At 41.8% G+C, this 6306-nt stretch overlaps 1 long non-coding RNA gene across 10 annotated transcripts in view; it reads left to right on the top strand.

Moving 5' to 3' along the window:
• The first annotated feature begins 1440 nt into the window (after positions 1-1440).
• LOC119234266 (uncharacterized) overlaps positions 1441-6306 on the top strand; it is a 70338-nt gene continuing 65472 nt past the window's right edge. For all 10 annotated transcript variants that reach the window (XR_008549983.1, XR_008549982.1, XR_008549981.1 and 7 more), the window contains exon 1: positions 1441-1672. This is a non-coding gene — a long non-coding RNA (uncharacterized LOC119234266). The remainder of the gene's footprint in view (positions 1673-6306) is intronic.

Here is a 6306-nt window from a genome sequence, read left to right as displayed (position 1 = left end):
GACACATGTAGCCATGCCTGGGGATTGAGAAAGTGTAAATAATTTTTGAAAATCAATTATAAACACACACATCGGTGGGAAAATTGGCAAAAGTCACTAGTAGGCATTTCACAGATGAGGAAAGAGAAAGAGGCATCCATAGCATGTATGGCTGCAGCTTCTTGAGGGAAGAGAGGGTCTACACAATTTGGGTTTCCTTCCACTGCCTGGCGGAGTGTCAGACGCGGCCTCTGTGACTAGGTGTTAGGTGGGTGACTTAGGAAATGGATGACAAGTTCATAGGAAAGGACTTCAAGCAATAGCAAATTTTGGGGAAAACTGAACTCTAACACAGTTTTCAGAGTGAGGCAAAAGGGGTAAGATGGGCTTCCTCTCCCTTCTCATTGAAGCTGTTTTAGTTGATTCTACTCTGCAATGCATCTCTTCCGGCCCTGAGTGTTCTGCCTCAGGACACTCCCAACTTGTCATCCTACCTTTGGTCTACCTTTCAAAGTGCCCCCGAAGCCCCTCCAGAAGGTGGACTGGAAGACTTCTTATTTTCAGTTACATCACTCCCCTGCCAAAAACCTTTCATTGTCAGCACTTAGAATTATTCTGGAATGCCAGGGCACACCACAGGGACTGGGCAATAGAAGTCTGTGCTTCTCGCTTCCTGCGATAACTTCCTAGCAAGCTCCTTGGCCTCTTGGAGACTCAGTTTAGACATTTTGTTTTGTGGCCTAATGTTGACTCCACTTTCTTTCGGTGTCAGGACGCTGAGGGCACTAAGGTTTCTGACAGAGCCCAGGCTGCAGGCAGGTGGCTTGGGTGTTTTCAGTTAAGAACCTGGTCAGTGTGGTCATGTCATTTTTTTTTAAGGTTTATTTATTGGGCCTCTCCTGGTGGCACAGCAGTTGAGCGCTGGCCTGCGAAGCTGCCGGTGGCCTCTGCAGCGCCAGTTCGATCCCCAGCCACTGGGGAAGGTCCCACATGGCGCGACAGACCTCTCCTGCCGCCTGCTGCTCCTCTCAGCAGTGTACTTCAGTCCTTCTGCCTGTTCTGCTCCCCGCTCTGGCTCTGGTGAATTCTCTCACCCTCCCGCGCTTCCTACTGTACCCAGTGCTTGTACACTTTTTTTTTTTTTAAAAAGATTTATTTATTTATGCATACACGAGCTGGGGTGCCAGCCATAGGTGCAGGGGGCAGGAGAGGGAGTTGGTGAGAGGTTTCAGCAGAGATAGAGTGGGGAACAGAACAGGCAGTTCTACTGAAATACACTGCTGAGGGGTGCAGTGTGTGAGACAGGACAGGTCTGCTGTACCATGTGGGTCAGCTCCCTGGTCAGGGATAGAACTCATGATGCAGTGGCTGCCAATAGCTTCATAGTGCTGACACTTAACCCCTCGCGTTACCAAGGAGGCATGTGGTCATGTCATTGTAAAGCCATCATAAAGCGTCTTTCTCATCACTCTGGCTTGGCTGCAGTGCTTGCGTTAGGACTTGACATGGGACCAAGTTAGGGCTCCATGTCGACACTATTATTTAAGCTCTGGGAAACTAGCTTCTCCAGCTGGGTGTTTGATAATGTGCCTGTAAGGTGAAAGAGGCCTAACACCAGGAACCTGAGGAAGGACCAACCTAAAACAAACTGAGAAATAGATCCAGAGGATATGGTCTGGTTATCGAATTCAAGGTAGGTTTGAAGTCTAACTGCAGGTTTGTTCTCTCTCTGCTTAAGCCTTTTAAGATGGTTGTTCTGTCACTTACCACCTGAAGAGTCCTGAGTCATGGATCATAGTTGTTTCTTCAGCTGCAAATCATCTTCTAAATGTAACTAATACAAGATAGGTTTCTATGATCCTTACTGGTAACAAGATTTATCAAAACATTTTTTCGATTTACCCTGTCTTCATCCTTATTACTTCCCCCAGTGGTGTCCCAACAGGACCATTCTAGGTTTCTTTCCCAAGCATGTATCTCCACCTTGTCAGTATTTTCAAGGTCATGTTCATTTCTCCCTAAAATGCGTTCTCCCACTTCATGGCTGACCAAAAGCTGGTTACACTCTAAAGCCAAACACTCCCTGGTGTATGATAGTCAGAGTCCACTCTGAGAGCCGCTGAAAGTGTGGTTGTGTCATCATAAAGCCATAATGTCCTTCCTGTGAGTGGATGACCCATTTGCTAATCCCACTAGATGGGGCCATGCAAGGGTGCGGCCCCGTCTGATTGTTACACGCCTGTGGCTAAATCCTGGCTGACAGGCGGTGATCGCAAGGTGGATGAACATCAAATGGAGCAAAAGTTTACAGCTGGCCAATTGGAATCCACAAATAAATGAAAGAGTATGGAGAACTTCTTGACCCTGAATTTATCTCGTACAGACTTTACTGGAGTCCTTCCTGCTTGAGCAGACTTCTTATTTTCAGTTTTACAAAACAGCATGGTTCCTTTTCAATTCCTAGTAACTGGCCCAGATTTGACACCTTCAAATAAAAGCATTTTTTCCCCTCCATCATTGTATCTTGCCTGTTGAAACTCTTTTTATTCATTTGACTTTTTGACTACTGCTTTAACATGTGCTCTGGGATTTTATATATATATATATATATATATATATATATGTTAGAATAATATTTATTTATTTTTTATAAGGGCAACATCGGTTTACAACACTGTATATGATTCAGAAATATAGGAACCCTCTGGGATTTTTAAGAATGGTTTACAGAAGAAACAGAGATGCATTCTCTCCATTTCAGTCTAACCAAGGGTCCATCTAGGCATTTAGAAGCTTCCCTTCTGGTTTTCTAGTTCTTTTATTTCATCATCAACGTGGATGCTGTGCTTTGAGAGAAAGGTTTCAGTTGTAGAACTTGCTTCCTGTTAATTCTTTCATTCCAGGACATTTTGGAAACAGATGTAAATATTTAAATATTATAATAAAAGTAAAATAATTATATCCAGACAACTGAAGCCAAGTGAGAATAATTTTATAAAGTGAATTTCTATTCCCTTTACAGAGAATGGGCCTCTCTACTTGCCTTTCTGCTGCATCTATTAGGTTAATTAAATAATACTGGAGCAATCTTTTGCATGGTGACTTAATGTAAACATCTAGATCACTGAGCTCCATCTCCATTCTAATAACTCATTTCACACATCTGAGTAGCAATGATCTGTAAACATAGCATCGAAAGAATGCTATATGACAGACAAAACAGAAATGTGGTCTATGACACAAATACCAGCAGCCTAAAGTATCTGATACAATACAGAAGCATATTTAGAAAACAGATTGTAGAATTATTTTTACTGGAATAATAGCTTTTTGAGAGAGTGGACTGATTCTTGGTCATTTTAATTTTATCCTCTGCCTGATGTCCACAGTAAGTAGTAAATAAACATTGGTTAAGTTGATGAACAGAAGAAATGGCATTAAGGAATACAGACTTTGGCAATAAACTGAACTTTAACAAACACACCTCTAAATACTTGAGAAATAGGAAATAACAGACGAACTTTGGGGGAAGCAAAGGGATTTGTTCCTACAGCAAATAACTTAATGTATACAGTTGCTGGAGAAAGTAATTTTTTAAAGCCCTAGATAAATAAAAAATAATAAATAAATTCAAACAAAAATTAACCACAAAATAGGAAGTCTTCAAGTTTAGCACAGTGCTTGGAAATACACCACATTTAGCACTTTCCCTCCCCAGAACCCTCCACGATGGCTGTCGGACAGCACGGTTTCTTCTCATAAAGTATCATCTGTAGTAGGTGAAGACATCTCAGAGATTTTCGTATTTGGGCAAGCAAGCATAAAAAGGGGAATTTCTAAACTCTCTTTTGGGAAACAAATATATAGATATAGGTATATAGGTATATAGGTATAGACTTAGACTTAGATATAGATATAGCTGTAGATATAGAAAGCTAGGGGGAGGGCAGGGAGATATAAAGAGACATCCATGAAGCTGTTCAGTCTGATGATGTGTCTTTGCAGACCACAAGATCAGCATTTTTCCTCAGGGTTGACTTGAAAACATCAATTGTGCATTCTAGACTTTGCTAGAGTTATAAATTAGGCAATTATTATAATGTCACTTCCAATTCTGGGAAGAAAGGAATCAAATCTCCTTCTTGCACTTCCTGGTACAGATATTTTCCAACTGTATCAGGGCCAGGGATTGAAATTGGAGCGCAAACTAAGGTAGAAACTGAGCCATCAAGTGAAACGATTGAGTACAGAAGCCAGCTCAGAATATAATGTGGCTATTTTTACCAAAAGAAATGTTCCTGAGAACATAAACCTGCTTGCATGTTAAAAGCCTTGAATTTTACAAACACCAGATGATGAGATTTTGGAAGAGGACAAATGATTTTCTTTTTCCCAAATCTGTTGGCCCTTTACTGACCCAGTTAGTTCTCGCAAACAACATTTGAAGATGAACACAGGTCCAATTGATTACTCCTACTGAGATGAGGAATTGCAAATTATTTAGTTTGGCTTTGAGATCTCACTCTACATTTGCACATTTATACCCACGTGAACCAACATTTAGAAAATTGCTTTGGTTTTAAAAATAATCTGGCAGTCAAATTTTATGGGGTTAACACGAGCAAGACTGCTTGTGTGAAGACAGACACCTGGTGGCCATTATGTAGAACTGCATCCCAGGAAAAAATCCTTTGCGGCTTCCCCCGCCCGGCTTTGCCCCTCCTGCTTTCTGGGTACTGACTGCTGTTGACGGTGGACATTCTGCAGCTGTATGAAAGTGAGTCTCAAGTTCAAGTCAAGAGATTTCCAGAACAGTTACATCAACTCCATGAAAGCTCCGGGTCACAAGGTCTCTAAATTATTTAGAAAGCCGACCGATCTAGCCTGCTAACCATTTTTGAAAGCTACTAAAATCTCTTCACCAAGAAACTGAACAGGAGTCTCAGTGTTTGGGAATAAGGTTTAATCTCCACCTAAAAACTTCTGGACTTCCTCTGTCAGGATAATGAGCTTCTGTTTTCTTTGGGGAAGAAAAAAGAAGTGTCGATTCTTTTAGTACAAAACTTTAAGTACAAAAACAAGCAGTCATTCTGAGCTTGTTGCTCTGGCCTTACCCCTGAACCAGCCCTGCCTCATGTCTAACTGCTTTTCCCCAAATTGATTTCTGCAAAACAAAAACATATAATTGAATAGAATAGAAAGTCAAATCCCTCCTTTTTGCTGTTCCCAGCTCCTGGGTTTTGTTCTTTTGAAATTTTCAGTCCAGAGAAGCTTCTGGAGCTGATAGAAAGTAGTTCCTGAACTATCTCAGGGCTGACTTGGTTTCCCATAGAGAATGAAATCAACCCTGGCCCCTCACTGGACAGCAGTAAATGGGAAGGAAGGACGTGCATCAGAAGGATGCTTTCTCCACCAGCTGGACTAAAGTATCTGATAAAGCGATTCACAATTAAGATAGAGATGCCCCTATTTCCCCTCAGGCCACCCCAGAAGTGGGCACCTCTGTCTGATATCCAATATAATGTTTAACTCCAGGCACTGCTGTACCAGAAATGGCAGATTTGCCCGGGACTGTGTGCCCAGCACTGCCCCGAGCCGTGTCTCTCCTTCTGTCCCTCTGCCAAGTGTTTCAAGCCAGTCCTGACACACACACATCATCCTATCCCTGACAGGTAGGGGGCCGAGGTCTCTGTGTTTGAGCCTAACCAAGGTCAGTCATCTTGCTTGGTGTGCATACATGCATTAGAATGTGGAAACAAAGGCCTTCTCTGATATTCAGAGTCTGGTTAGTATCATTACTTATCCTTCAAGGAAAAGTGGGAAAGGCATCAGAAATCCTCCTTTGTTACAAGAGAAAACATGTCCATGTAGGTTGATTAAAGCATCATGTCCCCTCCTCCCATCCTTAGTCACATTAGTGAGAACTTTCCACAAGGAGCAGGACCTGCCTGGAGAAGACAGTTCTCGTCACTGCTATAAGAACTACCTCAAACCAGGAGGTCTTTAAATTTCAGATATATAGCCCTCTCCCCGAAACCTATATGAGAAAATATGTCTTGGAATTCTTATTTTCTCAGATGGCACATTTGTAGTTCTGCCCATATATTGACTATAGGTAATACCTCAGTCTGCATCTGGAGTAGGGCGTCATAATTACCACATGAAGAATCTGTAATGGGTGGCCACATTAAAAGAAATAGATGAAAACTATAATTATTCTCACGATAGTTCAGATGTGGTGTGTAACCAAATCTGACATGCATGATTAAAAAAAACATGCTTATCAAATGATTTTGAATTTTAAATTGTGTAAGACAGCTCTTCACA

The sequence above is a fragment of the Talpa occidentalis genome, unplaced genomic scaffold, assembly GCF_014898055.3.
Source record: "Talpa occidentalis isolate TD23 unplaced genomic scaffold, MPIMG_talOcc4v2.1 talOcc4.8, whole genome shotgun sequence".
In the NCBI taxonomy this organism is placed as follows: Eukaryota; Metazoa; Chordata; class Mammalia; order Eulipotyphla; family Talpidae; genus Talpa; species Talpa occidentalis.
Note: the sequence above shows the minus strand (reverse complement) of the source record. Positions and strands in the feature narration are given on the sequence as shown.